At 35.6% G+C, this 23,782-nt stretch overlaps 1 pseudogene; it reads right to left on the reverse strand.

Annotated features, from left to right (window-relative positions):
• Positions 1–15,421: 15,421 nt before the first annotated feature.
• Positions 15,422–17,510, reverse strand: LOC103241537 (ganglioside GM2 activator pseudogene; annotated as a pseudogene).
• Between the last annotated feature and the right edge of the window lie 6,272 nt (positions 17,511–23,782).

Consider the following 23,782-nt stretch of genomic DNA (forward strand, 5'->3'; position numbering starts at 1 on the left):
GCAGATTCATTTTTCTGGTAAGGATCCAGTCTCTCTTTCAATGTGGTGTCTTGAACACTGCATACCCTCACATGGCAGGAGAACAGAAGAGAGAGAATGCATTGTAGCAAGCCCTTTTTATAGCAACATTAATAATGAGGGAGTAGCCTGTATGACCTAAACACTTCCCCAAGAAACAAACTGCTTAACACTGTTACAGTTTGGCAGACACAGTGAAACCATAGCAATAAAAGAAGTATTTCTTCCCACAAGTCATTTCATAGCTATGATGTGAAAACTAACAGTTTCCTTCTATTTTATTTTCTGTAGCCTGAGGACCAGTGTGGGGAACGTTTACCCTTTAGGAGGTCCTGGTTGCTACTGCTACTTCTGTTAAATGCTCCAGGACTTATGCCATTCGGTTCAAGGACCGTACCTGCCCATTCTAAGGTAATATTCTGGAGCATTAAACCATTGCTCCAATTCTACCTGGAAGTAAAAGCCTTGCTGAGTTGAAAGGCAGACTAGTTTATGTATTTGTCACATCCACCTTTCTCTTTTGGGAATCAGCAGGGACTGGAAAAACTTGATGAATAATGCATGGGTTTTGATGTTAATCGGTTCCATGGGAAAGATAAAGTAGAGGAGACTTCAAGTGGGGCTTACATGGTCACTTTTCCCTGAGATTTCTGCTCCTTCAGAGGATCTTATGTATGAGTTTTTGTTGTTGTTTTTATTGTTCTTTTTGCTTTTTTTGAAAAACAAATAAAGTGAGTATTATTGCTGGGGAGTGATAGTTCTGATACTATGATTATTCTGCTTTCTTTTTTGACTTTCTGCACAATTAAGATATTCAAGACATCTCAATGGTTCCAACTTGATTGATAATTAATTATCTATTTATTTACTTTTTTATTTATTTTCGTAGAGATGGAATTTTGCCATGTTGCCCAGGCTGGTCTCAAACTCTTGGGCTCAAGCCATCCACTCGCCTTGGCCTCCCAAAGTGCTAGGATTATAGGCATGAGCCATTGTGCCAGGCCTTCACTGAGCATTTAATTGACAGCTAGAAGGTAGGGATTCCATGTTTGCATTTCCACTCCTCTTCTCAGTAGGCTCCATTCCCACCCACCACATTTTTTCCTTTGTACTACCTACTGTGTCCTTCATGTGGTTCTCTCTAAATGTAGTGATCATTAGTAACATTCAAAATGTTTACTACTCATATTCTTCCATCTGTTTCCCCGTGGAGCAGGGATAGAGGGAAAATTAGAGGCTGCTTCATTCTCAAGTCTTCTCTTAGCTATCACTTTTCGTTGTTTGGATCCAGTTATATTTTTGACTACTTATTTTAATGTTTTTAAATACATTTTATCAGAAATCAAGAAAGGCATAGTCAGTGATCCACTTTTATTCTATTTATGATTCTATTTTGATTTGAAATTAATATAATAGAGGAATACAAATATGTAATAAATAAAATTTGAACTGATCTCTGTTTAGTAACCAAGATATTTATCAAACTTCTAAACTTCTTTAAATAAGTATGTACCAGGAATATTTTCTTTTTCTATTTAGAAACACTTTATTTTGAACTAGAAAATAAAAATAAGAGTTACCATTATAATGTAGAATATCAATATCAAATGTGTAATTTAACTATTTCAACTAGATAAATTTTCCTTCCTTTCTTTTTTCTTCTTATTACTCTGCATTTTCCCTTATTTATCCATTTCTCTCTATCTGATTTTTTCTACCTATGTTTCCTCTCTCCTGTTTTCCCCGTTTAACAATACTTGAGAAGCTGTTGTATCCCTCAGAATTACAAACACAGAAGTGAAAATACATGTATAAAAGAAATGATAATTTATGGGTCATGAGAGCAAACTAATTTTACAATGGTAAGGACACTACAGAAGAATACACATAGCTTTTGTCAATTAGTTCATTTATTTGTGGGTGTATTTGTTTATTCAAAAAGTTTATTGACAACCCAGAATATTCCATGTACCTTCCTATACTCTGAAGAGTACTAGTTCCATATATGGACATAATTTTTTAAATAGAATGTTATTAGCAGTCCTTTTTGGTATATGAACAGTTACAACATTAATAAGGCATTAATCAAGTGACAAGGCAAATAGATATTCTGTTAAATTCAGACCATTAAAGAAAATTGTATGTATTTTGCAAATGATTTGAGGTGACATATTTAGAAAGTGTAGTTATTTTACTCTATTGTGTTTTTGTGTGCTAATCTTTTAATTCTTTTGCTGAGAATTGAAATTGTGCTGTATGATGTCAAAACTAATGGCAATTAATAATTGCTATTGTTAAGCTACATACAAGTAGAAATTTAGGTTGAAAAACTTTAGGAAAATGGCATTGTAATTTAGACCTTACATAACTGATCTTACGTAACTTAAATAACTGAAATATGAGTAGTGTATGCTTTTCAAAAGCATACTTATTTCATGTTCTCTGAATATGAAGCTTCAGTTTAATTTGCCAAGCTAGAATTCAGATTTGAATTTTTAAGTGTTATGACTGAGATTTCTTCTTTTTACAAATTGAAACTGACAGCACTTAAATGTGTTTATAAACAAAACACATTAATGACTGCATTAACATGGAAAATTGCATTTAGAATTCTCCATAAAAATGTAAAATGTAATTATAATCATTATTCGGTAAAGTTGATTTTAGATGCAAAATGAATAGCCAAAATGTTAATTTAAGCATGAGAATATAAATTCAAAATAAATCTCCTTTGCCTCATTTATATTGCACTTCACATAAATTTATCTGGTCTTTGGTCTTCGCTTGAACAAAAATTTTTAATTAATTTGATTCTTATTAAATATCTGTTTAATTTCTTTTCCAATGTAAAAGGATGCGAATGAAATGAAATGGATTAGGAAAGAACTGGAATTAGGACTAGGACTAAGTATAATTTCCATTTTAGTTTTTTAGTTGAAATTTTGTCTTAACAGTTAACAATCTAAGCCACTGAATTTCAAATTAAAAAATCAAGATGCTTTAAGGAAACTTTGAAAAGTCATAGATAACAAACTAATTTTTTTAAGATTTTTATTTTGTTCCTTATCTCTCAAACTTTTATTAAGCAACATAATTACTACCCTTCAACATGTTTGCCAGTGTCACAAAGGCAGACACCTTCAATAAGGTTGACAATCCAGTCGGGAACACTTATTTCAAAGACATTGAGGCACAAAACAGTTAAATCAGTTGCTTAAGTTATGGGGTGAGTAGCAGAGTTTTGTATGAAAACCAGGATTTTCTGACATTCAGTAAAATATGACTTGGTCAGTTTTATAATTTGATGTTCACAGAATTTAGCCATGTTCTGAATGGCTAGGTGAATTGGAGAGTCGGCTGAAAGACCTTAGAGGTGATGAATTCTGATAGCCTCAAAAGTGCTCTGCTTCAAACAGCCTGATTATGCACATTCTAATTCCCTACAATGCAGATCTAATGAGTGGCAACATCCCCACAGTACTTTACAGATAAATGCATATTGTGTTCAAAACTATTCTGTGAGAATTATAATAACTTTCTGAGCTTACATAAGAGAGCATGCCATTATCTGTTTTGCTATCTCATTTAGAAATGGAAATGTAATAAAGGAAAGGAAAAATAGATATTGCACATATTCCAAATTATTTAGCCCAGTCTATTTCTTTCTACAATGGAAATCAGGTTTATAAACAAACTTTCTTTGAGGTTGATAACAGTGTAATGTTTAGATCAAATGAGTGAAAAATCAGTTCTGCACCACTGCCTGTGCAGAGTCTAGTCACTATCTTCAATGCATTCATTGTTCATTCGGTGCCTTCAGTACAGACAAACCAGATAAATGAAGATGTATCCTTTGGGTATAGCTTTGTTTCATCTTTTATCTTATCATATCTCTAGAGGTGGTGATTATATTTTATCCAAAGCAAACAAGATTCTCACATCTACAAGATGTCCACAGTTTTCCTATATGAAGTGACACTACAAGTTGTTCTGCTTATTATTCCTGCATCCCCGGTGCACCACTTGTCTGTTTTAATGATGGATGGTTGCCTCAGTGATTGTTAATGTAATGATGGAATCTGTCCCCAGAGGTTACAGGTACCATTTTCTGAGCCTCTTGCCTCCAGACTAAATTATAAGATGACTGATATTGTAATTTATTTTATTCTTTACTAAAATATGTGTACATTTGCAATAATAGGAAGTTATAGCTATGATCTTAATAAGAATGCTTTCCAGGTAAGCATGCTGCAGCTTCTGCAGAGATGGCCATTTTTTCCTATAATTCAAGGTCTTTTACTGACATAGAGCATTCTCAAAAGACAGGGAAGCCAGGAAAATAAAAATGTCAGCAACTTATGCATTCAGATTTCACTGCAACCGAATTTCAATGTAAATATATTAAATATGCATTATGTAAATATATTTAAATATGTATCACATATTCATATTTAAATGTAAATTGAGAAAATTTACATGTTAGATTCTGAATGTCAGTCATTAAGATACACTGATTTCCTGACCCAAGGTTACCAATCAGAATGATGTATGCATATGCTTCTTAATTAACCATTTACTGAGTACAGGAAAGGTGAAAATGCTGACCCAGGTGTATACAGTAATTTGCAGGATGATTCGCTTCTTAAACTAGCTGACAACTGGAGTTTGTGAGGGTAGGAAGAGATAAAGGTAAATATAAGATAAATATAGAACTAAAGCATAGGAAAACAAAATTGAAAGGGAGAAAGTAAATTTGCATTTAGTATTGCATCGAGTTTCTGTGAAAATCCATACCATAATGACTGTCAACATCTGGTTTTAGAGGAGTGGTCAAGTAGTTAGTTCATCTAGGTAAATAGGTAAATAGGAAACATAAAATATATGTGTACAGTCCTCTAATAACAATACAGCATGAGATTCTGCCACGTAAGTGTTAAGGGTCCATCAGGAGTGCTCCCTGGTATAATTGTTCAGACTTTCAACAATCGTTCTACATATTTTTCAGGTAGTCTCCTTTCTCGTCTCTCCGTCTTCAGGTATGACATTCTGCTGTCTATTTCACACTATCCATCTTTTTCTACGTAATCTTGATATACAAAAAAGTGATCACATTACATCCCCTTTTACGAGTCCAATAATTTCTTAATGGCTTCAGTTTATAATCCAAACTCCTTTAAATTTTTTTTTTTCCCTTAATTCTGTTCTTTTGCACTTTTTGGTTCTCAGTTTCTGCCATGCCTTGAATCAGACTCTATAATTCTGCCATTCCAAATTAAATGACACTAGCCATGTTTTTCTGGCTTTATATATATATATATATTCCTGAAATATTCCTTTCCTATCAAGGGTGATTTCCTTGGAAGCTCTTTATCTCCATTATCCCAAAGCACAAGCACACTGCCAGATTCTTCTCCCCTAGGTTTCCTAGAGGAGTGGGGCATCAAAAGGAGATAAAGTTGTAAGACATTCAAAAGTGTGTGAGTGTTGAAGTTTATCTGAGCCCTGTGTTTCTAGACAGTAGCAGTAGTAAACTCCTCCACCCTTCTGTGTTTTCAAAGATAAGACATATTTTAATCCTCTCTCTCGAATCTTTAATTTTTAGAAAATCTCAGAATTTATCTGTTTTGAGACATTCCTCATTGAACATTCTCTCTTTTGTAGTAGTAGAAAACTATCACCTCCTTAGTTGTCCTGGACATTTTGTCTTTCACAGTGTGCAACTTGGGGCTCTGTCAGTGAGTTCTGCAGAGTGCTTACATTTTATTGTAACTGTTGGTTTTTTTGTCTGTCATCTCCATTAGACTGTGAATTCCTTGAAGGTCAAGAAAATGTCTTTCTTATGTATTCCCATCTGTACTTAGTACAGTGCCTGGCACATACTAGGTGATAAATAAATCTTTGACGATTATTAAGTCAGAGTTTGCTATATGTTTTCACTTTTTTTCTTTTACTAGAGGAAGAAAAAAAATCCTGCTTCTTCTCCCTGTCGGTGTCATTTTAGCCCCTGACCCAGGCTCAGCCTACCCATCTGCACTTTCTTCTGAAATGATTGCAGAAAAGCTTACTTCTCCTGTATACTAAAAATGGCAAATGCAACTATTTACTAAAATCTCTGTGGTTTCCAGCTAATTGTTATACAAGAAATAACCCTCAGACATATCATTCATTGTATGTCAGATTCACATATGTTGGCATATGCTTAAAAAGGACTCATGATAGGGTAGTAAGGCATCAAAAAAGGACAAATGCGCAATAGGTATGAGAAAGAGTGAAAGAAAGAGCTTTCCAGAAATCTAATTTCTGGAAAATTATACAGGCAATGGGAGAGCAAACTTTAGGAAAGAGACATGATATATGCAAATATAACCCTAAAAGTAGGAGCGAATGTAGAGTTAGAACAAAATGGTGATGCATTGCTTTCTCTATCCATGAAGAAAGTAAAGAGGACTGGAAAATGAAGACCAGTTGGCTGACACAGTGGAACATTCAATCAAGCTTGTTGAGTATCCTTTTCACTGTGACAATTTGAGACTCAGAGTTCGACTTGAAACTCTGGGATTTCAAGATTTGTAATAATTTGTAACCTACGAAGGTATGTTAAAGATTAAATTGTGTGATTGTAGGCGTCTGTCTAGGAAGTTCACCTACCAGTGAGTGAAGCTAGCTTACCAAATAGCATTTCAACTGGGATGCCTCATGTCATCTCTGTATGGGCCTGCTTCCTAACTAAGAATACTATGAACTTGTTTGTCTATACCTCTATGTGTGTATTACTGAAATATTATCCCAGAAATAGTGCCAAGTATTACTTACCTAGTACTGACATATTTCATGAGTGTACAAGCAGATTTCAAGATAAAAAGGCAAGGCAGGTTTTTATTTTTAGATGTAAAATTCTCATACTGTAAAATACACAGATGTCAAGTGTATAGTTCTATGAGTTCTGACAAATGTATAACCATGTAACCCCAAATCCCATGTATCACCTGAAAAGCAGATGTCAGTGGGATTAAATGTGCAAGAGATTTATTGAGGGAAACACCTGTGAAATATAAAGAGGAAGAGGGAAGAAGTAGACAGGAACAGCCTGACATTGATGAAAGGAGAGAGCAAGAAAGAATTTTGAGTGACTGTTTCAGACCACAGAAGAGGTTTGAGAACGTTTCTAATGGAGAGTTCCTGAGCAAAGATTGCTCACTGGATTATTCTCATATTGAACAGAGATGGGAGCTGGAGCTGTCAGTTAACTCTGCTATCTACTGTTGGTCAGGGCAGATATCTCTGAATGGTTTCTGAGAGGTGTATCTCCATTTCCAAGATGCGGAATATTTATATCACCCCAGATACCCAATCCACCATAGTCAACCATCGTCCTAATGTGCATCACTATAGATTAACTTTGCTGGTTCTAGAATTTCACATAAATGGAATCATATAGTAGGTTCTCATTTCTTTTTTGCTGGCTTACTTTGTTCATCATAATGCTTTTGAGATTAACTTCTACTGTTGCACAAGTAACTAATGTATTCATTTTTATTTCCAAGTGGTATTACTTTATATTTTTTGAAAAGAATATGCTTGTGTTTGTATTTTGTGCCCAGAGCAACTAGTTCTTCTTACTCAAAGTTTGCTCTTAAAATTAGCTCATTTCTTCATGTTGCCTTCCCCTAAATTTATTAAGTGACTCTTTTATTTGTTTTTTTTAAAGCAGAGTTTCCAATTTGCTTACACTATCCTCAGCCAAGCAAAATACAGGCAGTTTATTTATTAATAATTTAGGTGACTTTCTTCATGAGATTTCACTCTGCTGGCCAAAGGAGTACATTTTAAGGTCTGCAGTTATGAACTTTCTGCTGATGTGGATAGTCTTTTTGGTAAAGTGCTCACTCTTTCAGACCTATATTGCACCACCCCTCCTTCTTTCACAAAGATATCATCAAGATATATGTAGATAGAGAATTTGTGAATGTAGGGAAAAGAGACAAACCCCTGACCTTGTGTTGTTTTGGGCAGCACGTTCATCAGGATCCACTGAGAAATGTATGCTTTACCTGATATATATATAGAGAGTTTATTCAAGTCAGCTACTGACTACGATAGCCGATATTAAAGTACTTGCTTGCTAGGGCTGCCATAACATAGTACCATAGAGTGAGTGGCTTAAATAACAAACATTTATTTTATCACGGTTCTGGAGGCCAAGTCTGAGATCAAGGTATTGGCAGGGTTGATTTCTTCTGAGGTCTCTCTCCTTGGCTTATAGATAACCCTACACCAACCAATTCTCTAATAACAGATGGGTATCCTACAATAGTCTGACAATAGTTACTTGAAGTTGACATTCCATTCCACAAGTTAAGTGCTCAATCTCAAAAGGCTGCCCCTCACTTCAGATGTCAGGCATAAGTCCTGGACTACTGGAACTTCTGACTGACCAGCTATAAATTCAGGAGGTTTCCACATCCCCTTCATAAGATTTAACAAATTGTTAGAACAGATCACAGAACACAGGAAAGCACTTCACTTACTATTACCATTATATTATGAGGGTACAACTGAGGAACTACCAAATGAAAGAGATATGTAGGGCAAGGTGGGGGAGGGGCGCCCAGAGTCTCCGTGCACCTTTTCACACTTTATTGGGGCCTGGAGGTGTTCACTAACCAAATGTTCTCTGAATTCTATCAATTAGGGTTTTTAATGGAGGTTCTATCACTTATGCATGATTGATTATATCATTTGCCATTGGTGACAAACTCAATGTCCATCCAGTCCCCCTTTCTCTCCCTAAAGGTTGAGAATAGACCTGCAAGTTTCAACCCTATAATCATGCCTTTCTTTCTGGTGGCCAGCCTCCATCCTGAAACTATCTAGGGGCCTCCAGCCATCAGTCATCTCATTAGGATACAAAAAGACCCTCGTCACTTTGGAGATTCCGAGGGTCTTAGAATCTGGGGCCTAAGACCAAATATTGTAACCAAAGATGCACCCATCATGCTCATTACTTAGGAAATTCCAAAGGGATTTTAGAAGGTTTTAGAAGCTCTGCACCAGAAACTGGAGACAAAGACCAAATCTGTATTCTTTATTATATCACACTATCACAATCCTTTACCCAGCTCTTGCCTGAAATAATTCACTTCATGTTTTGCCATGGTGTTTTTACATGCAATCCTCACTTTTGGTAGTCTCACCTTCCTGAAAAGTGTGGAAAGTTTTCGGTGCCTTTCTAACACATGAGCACTAACAAAGGCTTGGGAGTAAAAACTGGGGCCTTCTATTCACCAATAAAGTTTCGATCTTATTATTTGAATAAGGCTACCTTATTTTGAAATGAGATCATCTTGCTTAGGTATGTACTCCCATGGTCCCAAATGTGAGACCCTTTTAATTCCATTTCCCCACTGGGACCAAATGCATTCTACCCTCATCATTCTCTTTAACTTGTCTTAAACACATCACCTCTTGATCCTGTGATCTGTCAAAGGTTGGTCCAGGCACTATTGAATTAAGGTATCTCTGCTTCTCAGAATTCTGTGGTCATCCCCAAATTCCCCAGGTAAAAAGGTATATGTTGGAATTTTTACTTCCTTTAGGTCATGCTGTCTTTATATCTTAGAGCAGGTAACTTTATGACCTAAACATCATAGGCCCAGGGGATGCACTCTCTGTGAGATAAATTCTATAATTCGAGTCTTCAGGACTTGGCTTTTGATAAGTTAAATGGAAATTAAATACATTTAGAATTTTTTCTTCTTTTGAATTAAGCATAGCTTTGAAGGTCATTTTTTTAAATTAAAAAATTTCATTTGCTATACATTTTTATTACAACCCACAATGTAATAAAATATATTTCTTTTTATATTTATCATAAAATATTATTTTCCAATCACTCACACTTTTCCTAAAACACATAGAAAATTCAGATAAAGCAAACAGAAGGTAAAATAACTGTAAATACAAAGAAATACATTTCACTGATATTATACTTGGTACGATCTTATTGTATGTTTCATTTTATTGCATTGTATGACATGTTTATGGGAAGCAGTCAGGGAAAAATAATAAATACGTAAGTGAAATTTATTTATTGCTTACATAATCAACAACTCTTGGATAAGTTCTTTATCTGGTGATATTAACTGCTCAACACCCTAAAGGTTCTTACTGGTTAGTCACATATTTTATTTATTTATTTATTTATTTATTTATTTATTTATTTCTGAGACAGAGTTTCGCTCTTGTTGCTCAGGCTGGAGTGCAGTGGCGTGATCTCGGCTGGCTAAAACTCTGCCTCCTGAGTTTAAGCGATTCTCCTGCCTCAGTCTCTGGAGTAGCTGGGATTACAGGCAAGCACCACTACGCCCAACTAATTTTTTGTATTTTTGGTAGAAACAGGGTTTCACTATGTTGGCCAGGCTGGTCTCGAACTTCTGACCTTGTGATTTGCCTGCCTTGATCTCCCAAAGTGCTGGGATTACAGGCGTGAGCCACCATGTCCTACACATGTTTTATTTAGGCTCTACTTTTCTCCCTGGTGGGAGTACAGTGTATCTATGCTTGGTAACACCAGCATATTTCTCCTTAGAAGAACCAGAGCATAACCAGTGTTTAGAGCTTGATTCAGTCAATAAAAATTAAAAGACTATGAAGTGAAGTTTTTAGTTTTAGATTTTATTTTGTAAATTGTAAGTTTTAGTTGTACAACTAATCTCACCTTCAAAACTGCATACACAGCTAAGTGAGTCACCAGTTGACTTATTGCTAGGACATTTAACTACTTGCATCTTATTTTGAGGGCTATAGTTATAATTGTAAAGTTGAAATAAAATTAAATACAATGCCATTTTCTCTGACAAATGAATTTTGATCAAAAAAGAAAGCTAACTTAGGCCAAGCTGGAGAACTAATGTTAGGTAAAATTCAGTGATTACTTTACAATTGCAGAGTACTGTTTCATTCTTAAGGTTTATATCAATTTGAATTGTGAAAAAAACAGAAGTCACAAGTGAGATTCGTCTGGTTTGTTGGTTTTCAGTTAAAAATTACTCACATTTGGAGATGTGAGGTCCTCAGAATTTCTCAAAATGTACTCTGCAGATCGAGGGTTTTGGAGCCCATTAAAAGATACATTTTACAAAAGAATTTCCAAGATGAAATAAGTTTGAGAATTCTTCATTAACAGATATTAAAAATTACAATTTCTTATATTTCCTTTTAGTGTGCCTTCAATATTTATTTGAGTAATGACACCATTTTCTGAGAACATGTTAGAAATAGAATGAAAGAGCAATCATAGGTTTCAATGGATTTATTTTAGGAGATATTTCATTAACTCATCATTCGTATGGTTCATTGATATAGTTCACCAAATTACAAGTCTAGGTTATTAAAAGTTACAGGAAAAAATGAATATTGTAAAATACTTAAATATCAAATTGAATTTTATGCTAGTGGGGTTATTTTAAGTTATCAATTGGCTTAAGTCTGAAATATGTTTTCAAGTAAACTTCAAAATAGGGCAGCCTATAAAATTGGATAGTAAACCATGGCTCTGATTGAATTTCTTATAGAGATTGTGGGTGTAAAACTCAGTAAACTTTGGACATATTTATGAGCTTACTAAAATGTCAATGGATTAACGACTAAAAGTCTTAAAATGGCCTTTAAAAAATTCTGTCTTTATGAACTTTTATTAATCTAAAAACGTGATTTTAAAACAACATTGAAAGATCAGCTTTCCTAATATTTTAATAACGGTTTTAGAAACCCCAACTCAAAAAATAGAGAGAGAGACAGACAGAGAGAGACAGACAGATGGACAGACAGACAGATAGAAACGCAACATTTCCCACTCCCTAGGTAGCAAAGCTAAACTGAAAAAATGTTTTTTTGTCAAAGTAAAAAATTCACAGTATATTAATGCCATAAAATATACACTGGAATCTTTCTTTGTCAGAACTGAATCAATAGATGAATTCTCAATCTCCTGAAATAGGTTAGATATGGGAATAGCTAAAGGAAGGAAGGGTAAGAGTGTCACCCGCACAAGGGTCTTGGCACTCAATGTAATAGAAATTAACATGAGGTGAGAAAAGTTTTTCCCAGACAAGGTTTATGGCTTATGCCTGGAAAGGTTGGGCACTGGGGAGGTAATCCAGAAAAAAAAAAAAAAAAAAAAAAAGTTCTCTGGCTGATTCCCCTTGGGGAGTGCATTGTGGTGTCTTAAGAAGGGTAGCATGCACAATTCATGAGGTAGATGAGCATCGTTGCATTGCGGGGTGGAGTGCAGGGTGCACAGACTTAGTAAAGAATCCTGCTAACACATAGGTCACATGATCAGCAAACGCCAAGAAAGTCCCTTCCTGGGCAAGGATTTCAGTGTTATACTGAAGCATGAGTTGAAAGTTGGTTATTCCTCTGGTCTTATGTGCATGTGGTCGATAGGATTAACTCCTTTGAGTGAGATTTACATTGAGATGTTTCTTACTTTAATTTGTCCAGGTCCTGTGGTCAGCAGATGTGGCAACTTGAGTAAGACTTATGGTAAGATGCTCTTTATCTTAGTTTCTTCAGACAGCTTGCAAGGCTTGGACAGCAGGTATGTCTAGAAAAATACATTAGTGGGGATAGGACAAGTGCCATCCCTATTCTCCTTCTCCCTGACAGATTTTACTCTCCTTATTCTTAAAGAGGAGGTGCCAGAGGTCTAAGATCAAGGTATTGTCAGGGTTGGTTCCTTCAAGGGATGTGAGGGAGAGCCATTATCTATCTCTATCTCTCAGCCTCTAGAGGTTGGCTTGCAACCTTCTATGTCCCTTGGTTTCTGCTGCATCATCCTGATCTCTGCCTTAATGCTCACATGACATTCTGCCTGTGTGCATGCCTGTAAGGTCACATTCTGAAGGACTAGTGGTATTTCGATGTATGAATTTGGAAAGATGCTGTTCAACCCATAATAGTCTCCCTGGGTCACATGTTCTAGAGACCCAGCCTTTAAAGCAGTGGTTCTCAAACTTTTAGAACACGCCTAGGCAGCAATCAATCCAGGACATTCTGACTTAATATGTGCGGGGTGGGTCTAGAAATTAGCAATTTTAAAAAGTCACAGGTAATTCTGATACATGTTCCAAGCTGCAATCAGTAGTGATGGTGAAGCAGGGGATTTCAAATTTCTTCTGTTTGTGGTTCTGTTTTTTGCCACTATATCCCTGGGCACTACTATGTAAACTACTCATAACTGAAGTAAAAAAGAATAGAGTAAAAGAAAGAATAAATTACAATAAATTATAACATGAAATGAAATGCTTATGACTCAAAGTTTAAGAGTAAAGTAACAGGCCAGGCCCGGTGGCTCACGCCTGTAATTCCAGCACTTTGGGAGGCCAAGGTGGGGGGGATCACCTGAGGTCAGGAGTTTGAGACTGCCCTGGCCAACACGGTGAAACCCCGTCTCTATTTTAAATACAAATCTCAGCCGGGCATGGCAATGCACACCTGTCATCCCAGCTACTCAGGAGGCTGAGGCAGGAGAATTGCTTGAACCTGAGAGGTGGAGGCTGCAGTGAGCTGAGATTGAGCCACTGCACTCCAGCCTGGGCAACAGAGTGAGACTTTGTCTCAAAAACAAAAAATAAAAATAAATAAATAAATAATAATCTAATAAATATAATACATGTAAAAATAAATTTAAGATTTGAAACAGTTTAGAGTGGCAAATTTAATAATTTAAAAATAAATAAAATAAAATTATTTTAAATTAGTGAAAAATTAGAAGTAATGACAAAAAGTTGAATGTATAAAATTGAGAAATTACATTCAAAGCCAGCATATATATTATATATAATATAATGCATAATATATATTATATAAATATATATAATATATAATATAATATAAATATATAATTATATAAATATATATAAATATATATAATATATAACATATATGACATATATATTATATAAATATATATAACATATATAATATAAATATATATAACATATATTATATAATATATAACATATATATTATATATTATATTATAGCATATATTCTATTTTTCTCTTTGCTGTGATCAGGCAGAGGGTTTAGAGGTCCATGACACCAAGCATACATGCTCTTAAGAAGATCTTAAGCTCTTCTTAAGTTGGCCAATAGGGAGTACCAGTAAGTATTTGAGAACAAGATGAAAGAGAGTTTGAGTAAGGCACTGATTTAAGTGCTTTACAAATATTGTCGGCTTGAATTTTCATTTTGTATGAAATAGGTACTGTTATCTTTCCCACAATTGTTCTATGCCCTCACATCTTGAGAGGCACAATTTGCATTTCTTACTGCAGTCCTCTACCCACTGGGTTACAGTGATAACTCTTTCTCCTTGCCCTGTAGTTGAGTCACAGAGGTGACATCAACTCCCAGGTTATATTATTTCTGGCTGCATTGCCATTCCTTTTTATTTCCTTAACTCAAATCAGACCTCTGTAAATAGTCCCTTCACAGAGTTCTCTTCAGTCACGATTTTCAGTTTGTCTGATCTTTTTTGAGTATCCCTGCCATCTATTTCCTGTCAGGACTTTGACTGATAAAAGAACTTAAATAAATATTTAATATGAAGAAAAATAAGAAGCAAAAAGAAGAAGACTAAACAACAAAAGTAGAGCTTGCAGTTAGAAATAAGAAAAGGACACTCATAATAGCAACAAAATATCAAATGATAATGGGCTAAAACATAGACACACATATATCCACATATAAGTGATTATTTAGAAACAAAAGAAGAAAGGAGGGGAAGTGAGGTTAGGGCAGAATAAGAAAACTGAAAGGAAATTAGGCCAAGGATACGCTGTCTGGAAGCTTCTTCTGGATTGAGACGGTTATTAGAATAGAATTTTTCTTAAATTCACTTGGCCTGTAGGCTGCCTTCTCCTCTGGAATTTGGTCACAGAAAACGTGATGTCAGAGCATCATATTTTCCTTGTGCCCTAGGTATTTCTTCTCTCTCCTGCTTGGGTCTTTTTTTTTTTTTTTTTTTAGATAGAGTCTCACTGTGTCACCAAGGCTGAGGTACAGTGGCACTGTGTTGACTCACTGCAACCTCCGTCTCCTGGGTTCAAGCAATTCTCCTGCCTCAGCCTCCCGAGTAACTGGGATTACAGGCGCCCACCACCATGCCAGGCTAATTTTTGTATTTTTAGTAGAGACAGGGTTTCACCATGTTGGCCAGGCTGGTCTCAAACTCCTGACCTCAGGTGACCCACCCACCTTGGCCTCCCAAAGTGCTGAGATTACAGGCATGAGCCACTGCGCCCGGCCTTGCTTGGGTCTATTTTTAATTTGTCTTTCCTAGATAATATGATGATATTTATTTATTTGCAACTTAAGATTTATCGTTATTCAGGCTTCAAATGAGCCCAGAATTCAGGGCTGATGTGTGGTTCAGAAGTTGTGACGGTGTAACAGAATGCTGGACAAATCCAGGCAGGCTGACATGGAGGCCACCCTCTCTGCCTTGGACCCCTGCTCCAAAAGCAGCTGCTTGTGGGGTCATCTCTTTCCCAACTGCCTCATTCACCTGACAGGACTCCAAGACTGGGGCACGCAGCCTCGTGATCCCCACTGCTAATAGCTGAGAAGCTGCCCATGCCTCTCCTAGCACGGAAGGAAGAGCCTTCTCCTTGGGATCAGACACTATGGCTTTGGCCCTGAGGAGGGAGAAATGTTGCCCCGGGAGTGGTCTTAAGAACACAAGGCATGCACGGTCTGAGGTCAGAGGTTGCGAATTGGCCACCCATGAGTCAGACTGTCCCACTGATGTTTCCGTTTGGCACACATCACACCACATAGTGTTTAAAAAAAATTAGTTGGCAATATTTTAAAATGATAAGATTTCATATAAAAATCTGGATGTTTGGCTACTCTGGGAATAAACATTGAAACTATCTGGCAATACTGGACCCACACCATTCTTATTTGACACTCACTGGTCATAGCTAGGTAGCAGTTGACTTCACAGACTGGCTATGCACTCCCCAATCTGTGCCACCCTTAATTGTATTTCCAACTGGAGGCCAGGCCTCCGCAGCCTTGTATCAACGCACATGTGCTATGACTTTCTTTATCGTATAAGAAATATTTACATTGTAGTATTATCTTTAATCAAAAAGGAAAAATCAAAGTCGAACCTGGAATCAACATATTTCTCATAGTCCTTGTCACTCATTTAAGTCTCTTGCTAGGCCCTGCGGGTACCTGAGTTTATAAACAACAGAGCACTCCTAACATCTCCCCCAAGGGATTCCTGCCCCACACACCCTACCTCTGCAGGATATGCTGCGCGCTAATATTAATTGGGAAAATCTACAAAGGAAATCAAAATTAGCTATAGAAGTTAATGGAGGAATAGACTAAGAGCAACTCCTTTCGCCCCTTTGTTTTAACAGGGGGCTGGTCGTTAATACTCTCACTTTGCCTTTAACTTAGTGACAAAAAAAAAAAAGAAAAAAAAAAAGAGTGACAGAGAAGAGAGTGAGAGAGAGAGAGATAGAGAGAGAGAGACAGAGAGAGAGAGAGAGTCATAAAGATTCTTCAGGTCCTAAAACACTGGTTCCCATTCCTCAACTGCTTTGGAAATGAACGAGGCTCTTTAGAGAGAATGTCTAACGGGGATAGGTAACGTAGTTAGCCCGCAGATGCCCTGGGCTATCTGATGGGTGCTGACGAGTTGATGGGTGCAGCACACCAACATGGCACAAGTATACATATGTAACAAACCTGCACGTTATGCACATGTACCCTAGAACTTAAAGTATAATATAAAAAAAAAAAAAAAGAAAGAAAGAACTGTCCAACTCATCCTCCCTTAGGCCAGGGCTGCTTGCCCCAGCCTAAAATGTAAATGGCACAAAACGATATTCAGTAAGGGTAGCGGACTCATTGTAGGAAGGGGGTTAAAGAGGGGCAGAGAGTGGGAATTTGGCCTTGGCCAACACAAGACAGAGGAAAAGGGACATTCCTCACACTCCTCCATTCTGCTGTGACAGATTCCATGCTATATGCCCCGGTGGTGAGCCAGCTGGGCAGCTCCAGGTCAGGCACAGTGAATTTGCTCTTGGGCAGTGAGTAGGTTCCTTCTTTGAAGGGATCGTGGCAAGGAAGCCCATAGGTATGTAGGGGCTCTGGACAGGGTCCCCCAAAAGTGTTCAAAGGTACAGCTGCCATGAGGTCTTGATCCAGAGGCCAGCCACTTCCTTCTCCAAAACTAAGTCCATCTCCAGATGAGAACTCAGGGGACAGTGGTGCTGCCCAGGAGACTGAGGGTCACGTTCTCAGGAAGGAGGATAGGGTCAGGCTCCACAGTTATGGCTCTGATCACCGCAGGGTCCTTCGCTTCATCACAGTTATTCCAGGAAAAACTACTGAGTTTTTTCAGGTGGACTTGCAAGAAGCAAGCCCAGGGCGATCTGGGGCAAAGCTTGCATCAGGGATTACATTTGAAGGGTGGATCCGGGGGAGTTAACTGCAAGGTCTATGGTGGCAGCGGCGCCTTTAAATGGTTTCCTGCATTGGTGGTGAATATTATGACCTTTAAAAGCAACAGTAGATTGGAACAGGGATTGAGATGCTCATGTATGTTGAGAGAAATCTTATTCTAGGAAAATAATAATAATAATAATAATAATGCATCCAATAAGTACAATCAGTGCTCACAATTCAGTGAGCTAGATTTTAAAACAAAATTTCTTATTTACAAAACACTTATGTTTTCTCAAACTATGTGCAAGACATTTTTCTAAGTGGTTTACAAATACTGCGTGCTTGAATTTTCATTCTCTATGAAGTAGGTACTATTATCCTTGCTATTTTACAGATGAAGAAAACAAGACATGGAAAAGTTAGGCATTTGACCAAAGACTCAAGCCTAGTAAATGGTATAGAAGGTATTCAAACCTACACAGTCTGCCTGCAGATATTGTACTCAATTGCAATTGTTGAATCAGTAAATATAAAGATCTCAGCAGTGTCTTCAGAGAGACAATTAAGTGTCTCAAAATAGAGGAGATATATATTGATCGTGACATCATGAAGATATTTTGGTCAAAAGTCACAGAAGCAAGCCAAAACTAGCTAATAAAAAAGAAGAGATGTTATATAAACATTAAAAAGTTATTTTAAGAAAACTGAGAGACAAAATAAAGCTATCAGGATGTGAAAGAATAAAATATCAAAAAATAAAAACAAACCAGACATCCTGGGAAAATTCTCTATTTCTCCTCTAATTTCTTTCTTTTTGCTTCATTCTCTCTCAAACTACTTCCTCAACTTCTTACTCCATGAGGCACGTCATGTAGAGGATAGTCTTTAGCTTTCAAGTTTATATCTTCTCCATTCAGGATCTCAGGTCTCGGTTACACTTTCAAATTCCTGAACAGAATCTCTATTGTTTGGCTTTGGTCTGGTGTCCACTTCTGGTCCAACTAACAGAAGCAAGTTGGTGAGGGACACAGAGCAGAGTTATGACAGGTAGGGGCAGTTCTCAAGAGAAAGGAGGTCACTTGTTTTGCATGGGATACCGCTAAATGTGTTTGTCAAAGATAGTACCTTTAAAACAGTGATACATTGCTCAAATGGGCATTCAATGTGGGGGAAGCCTGGAATAGTGTCAGGCTTCCAGCTTTAAGAGTGGTCTTTGGGAGCAAATCTCAGAACCATGAGAAAGAATTTGATAAAGAGCAAGGAAGGCAGCTAGAACACTCTTAGGAAAATACTTAAGACTTGAGAAAAAAATGTGGCTTGAGGTAAAACAGGCACTTGTTATGAAGTGCACTCATGGATTTGTTTCTAATTTGCTTTACTTTGTATTTACTTATTTGTTTATTTAATAATTGGTTTTGAACATTTAATAGATAAGAAATATCATGCTGTTTTCCAGAGTCATAGATGACTAAAGCATGTACTTTCTTTTGTTGAAGGGGACAATAAAATATTACTTTAGTTTACATCACACAATTATAACATCTATCTATATATCTGTCTATAAAAAATCCTATAAGAAAAAGAATATCTACTCATTTCACCATTCTTATTTACCATTATTCTAGAAATGCTGGGAAAAGGAATAAGACCAAAAAAGAACTCAGTCATAAGTTTGAGAAAAAAATCAAAATATAATTACCAACAGATTATATATTTACCTAGCAAGAAAACCCAAGAGAATCATCAGAACACTTTAAAATGTTTGAGTTCGGTATGTTAAAACAAAAATATGAAATCATTATCTTTCTACTCTTTGAGAAGTAATCTCTTAAAAATAAAATAGAAAGTAAAAAAATATATAAAGCAACCTAATAATAAAACAAAAAGAATTTAATAAATAATAAACATAATACCAAGAAAAAATTTAAGCATAAGTATGCTAAACTGTGCAAAACTGTTCAAAATTCTTAGCCAGAGTAAAAGAGAGGATTTTAATAAGAGAAGCATAAAGCATTTCTCTACTGGAATACATAATAAATATTTTTCAATATAAGCAAAAGAGGTATTTTTTTAAAAGAACTGTACTCAACGTAATTGTGAAGTTTATTCGGAAAAAGGTATGAGCTTAAAAAAGAGTAATCAAGAAAAGCTCCTAATCATAGATTTTAAGGTATACTATAATGCCATTATAATTATTGTGATATTTATACATTATTACATAGATCAATCGCAGAACAGAAAGTTCAAAATCTTTTCTCAGAATATATAACATTTTAGTTAATCGTAAAAGTAGCGTCTTACAAAAGTTGAGAAAGAATGAATTATTCAATAAATGTCCTGGGGTACTCTGGATCACTACTTGGGAAAAATAACTGATTAGATCTCTTACTCTAATTATAAAATACATAAACATTTCCAGATGAAATAAATTCATGAATATTTAAAAAAATTCAACCTAAAAAACTATTAACAAAAAATACAGGTAAATATTTATATAATCACATAGACTTGATCTTTATAAACATGAAATGAAAGACAAAAATCACAGTAAAAATACAGACATTTTTAGACTACGCAAAAATGTAGAACTTTTTTTGAGAAAAAAAGTAATCTGTTAAAAGATGTCTAATCATTAAATTAGCAAATATTTGCTTAGACCTGGAATTTAAGAACCAGAAGACATTTCACCTTTAAATGTTAAACGTATTCTATACTCATTAGTCTTTTAGAGAGAAAAATAAATTATCTTGAAAATGCTCATATCTTATTATATCATATATCACCGTATTTTAATAAAATTATTCTCAGATTAAATATTTGGCAACTATTCATAAAAGTTTCAAGTAATCTATTTCAAATGACCTCCCTTTTTTAATCTGAATCAATGACAATAAAAGTTTCCAAATTTTCTCTTATAAGGGAGATTTTTTTTTTGTAAGGTCACCATTTGTTTTTTTCCTCACAGAAAATACCACAATGGTGCTTTTGTGACTAAACTACTAGGGTTATTGTGCCCATCACACTGGCATCAATGACAATGTTGCTGATGATGATATCTTCAGGATTCAGACTGTTAATCCATCATTGTACGTAGGTGAATACAACAAATTACTTTTTCGCTGTTATGAAAATAAAATAAATCCCATGAGAGTAGGTTCCTATAATGAAACAGATCATGCATAGAAGACTTTGAATTTTGGTGCTAAGGCAATAACAGCTTCTGTCAGATCCTGGTAACTTCATTTGACAAGAGTAATGTTTCTACTTTGTCTTCATTTAGGACAGCTTTGCTTCAGTGACTGGGAAACATGACAGTGAGTTGTAACAGTTCAAACAGCTCTCACAACGGAATCCTGATGTGAAGCCAACCGACTTTTGCAAACAGGAAAATTAATGATTTTCATAAACTTGCCCCTCATGGCATTATACAACTATAATTTTTTTAAAAGATAGGTATGTATTGATAATTGAAATAATAATAGCAGCCGCAAAGAATATTCAAAATAAATTTAAGTTAGAGGCACTCTGGCTGCAGTGGATATTTCTATTTGGAAATGCTTGTCAAAGTCCAAGTTTTATGCTGCAATGGTTTTATTCAGCAATGAGCTTGGATTTTAAGTCAAGCAAGCATGTATAGATTTCCCCAAGGACTGAGGCAGAGTAGTCAGAGGTATATGTTGAAAAACTGTTATTGGAGAAAATGAAGATGTTATTTTGGCTTAATTCTAGACAGAGATAATTATATTTAAGTTACTTAACAAATCTTTGATTCTTCAGAAAAACACAGGGTGAGATGTTTTTATTACATGCTGAGCTAGGTTCAGGAGACGTGAGCTCTAAGTCTTTTGCCGGTTGCTAGCTGTTTGACCTCAGAAAATTAAATTTACTTATTTGGGTTAGGATTTTTCATCTGTAAAATAAGGAAAATGGATTTAATTTACCCTGTCTATGAGAGGTCACTCTAAAGTATCAATGAATATTAAAAGAATAAGTTTTCTCAACGCCACCAAAGTAAAAGAGAGTGAAGATATCTAAACACAGGCCACAACATATGACACACATATGACAAAAAGGCAAGCGGGGTTATTTATGGTCAAACAGTGATTAGGAAAAGTCTGTTAGATTGGGCCGCCAATGAAGGCAATAACTACGTACAATAAGCTTATTTGCAGTGTTTTCTTCTGCAATACGAGTAAAATTTAGTTTTCTTGCTCTTGCTTCAAGGTAAGTATCAGTAGTTTTGTCCATTCAAAACACTCACAAATTCAACTCAAACAAGCCTGAGAAAAAGCCCGAGGTAATCTTTATAACTCAGTAAAGGAGAATTCTATCTCACAAAACAGAAGAAATCTTTTAAAATTCACATTCTACCCCAACATTCTATACACATGACAGCTAATGAAATAACCCTATGACCCCAAACCCGAGTAATTTTGACTTCTTTTCACTTTTCCCTTTTCTTTAGTTAGAACCTTCTTCTCTTTTGAATATTCATTTCCTAACATAAGTTCTCATCTTTTCTATTAAAGCTTACACTGAGGTAAGAAATCGTGCAAGCCAAAGTGAAAACAATGACATTTTTAGAGCACCTATTATAGCTAGTCTCTTTACCTTACATGATTGCATCTAAGCCTCCAAATCAGCCTATGATGCAGGCATTGTTATCATTCAAGCATTAACAATGAGGAAGTAGTTTCTGAAAGAGGTCTGACAACCTTTGAAACATTTTATAGCTTGAAAAAGGTTACTTTTGGAAGTGGAACACATCAACTTCTTTCTAATTCTGATATATGGTTTAGAAAAGGAAAGATTTTGGTGTGAGATATTTATTTCACATGGCAAACTAATATAAAAATAAAACCAGACATTTAAAATACTATTAATACCATCTCTTCAGAAATAAGTATTTTCAAATTAAAAAATCTAAATTTAAGATTTTTTTCTGTTATATATAGATATCAGTGTATGTTTATATTAGTGCATATGTGCATATGTATGCATGTATATGTGAACAGATACATATTTAGTGAAGAAATAAAAGGAAAAGATTATACACACACATATACACACACCACAGCATATGTCAATGTTTACATAAAGAAGGATTAGCTTGCAAAGAAAGAGAAGGAACAATCAGAAGTTGGAGAAAAACACGAGAATGTCGTTTCATGTGGATTTCTGAACAGTCTTCCACTGGGGATAATTTGTGAATTTTGAACTTTCTGAGCACTTGCACATATCAAAATATCTATATTTTCACCTCAAAACTTGAATTGTAGATTGGGCTAATTTTAGGAATCTAAGTTTAATATTATTTTCTCTTACAACATTGAAGACTTTCCCTATGGTCTTCTGGTGTTCTGAGGAACCATTGAGAATTTCAAAGGCCACTCTTATTTATATTCCTTTTTACAGAGCTGGTTTTTGGTGACCAAAAACCTTTAGGATTTATTCACTATCACTGGAGGTCAGTAATTGTGCTATTTGAATATTTTAGATGAGGAAGGTGTCTTTAATGTTCATTCTCCTTAGCATGTATTTGACACTTTCAGTATCTAGACTTACTTCTTTCAATTCTGACAGATTTTTTTATTTCTCCCATTCTAACTTTTATTCTTTGTCTTGCTGGAATTTCTAATATTGGATAGGGACCTCCTAGATAATCTTCAGATTGTAATCTATTGCTGCCTATTTCACATAGCTTCTCTTTTTGTTCAACTGCCTTTGAAATTGCCCAAATGTTATCTTCCAAATGTCCAGCCTTTCTAATGATTATATGAATAGTGTGTTTAATATATATACAAATAAACATATGATAATTTTTTTTTTTGTTTTTTTTTTTTTTTTTTTTTTTTTTTGAGGCGGAGTGTAGCTCTGTCGCCCAGGCTGGAGAAATATTTTAGGATAAATATTTTATTTTTTATGTAACTACTGTTAGTTTCTGGTAGCCCATTCTTTTTAAAGTATCATTCTCTTTGCTTTTATGGATGTGTTTTCATCTTCTGTTACTTTCTGTTCAGGATGTTCTCCATTTATCCCATAAGATTCACTTTCTATCCTTCTTCCCCTCCTTTGTGATCCTAGATGATCCCTGTGGTCTGAGTCATATGGGTTGCATCACTAGAGCTCCCTTGTCCTCTGGCATCTGGTTGAGATTTAACACAGGGGGTCATGGGCAAGAGATCAGAGTATGGACAGAGACGTAAAGGAGAGTATTTATTCTCCTCACTTCCTCCAGTCAGGCTGTGGATTGGCAGTAAATTGTTTTCTCTTTCAAAGGACACAGCTT

Source organism: Chlorocebus sabaeus, chromosome 15 (assembly GCF_047675955.1).
Source record: "Chlorocebus sabaeus isolate Y175 chromosome 15, mChlSab1.0.hap1, whole genome shotgun sequence".
Classification (NCBI taxonomy): domain Eukaryota; kingdom Metazoa; phylum Chordata; class Mammalia; order Primates; family Cercopithecidae; genus Chlorocebus; species Chlorocebus sabaeus.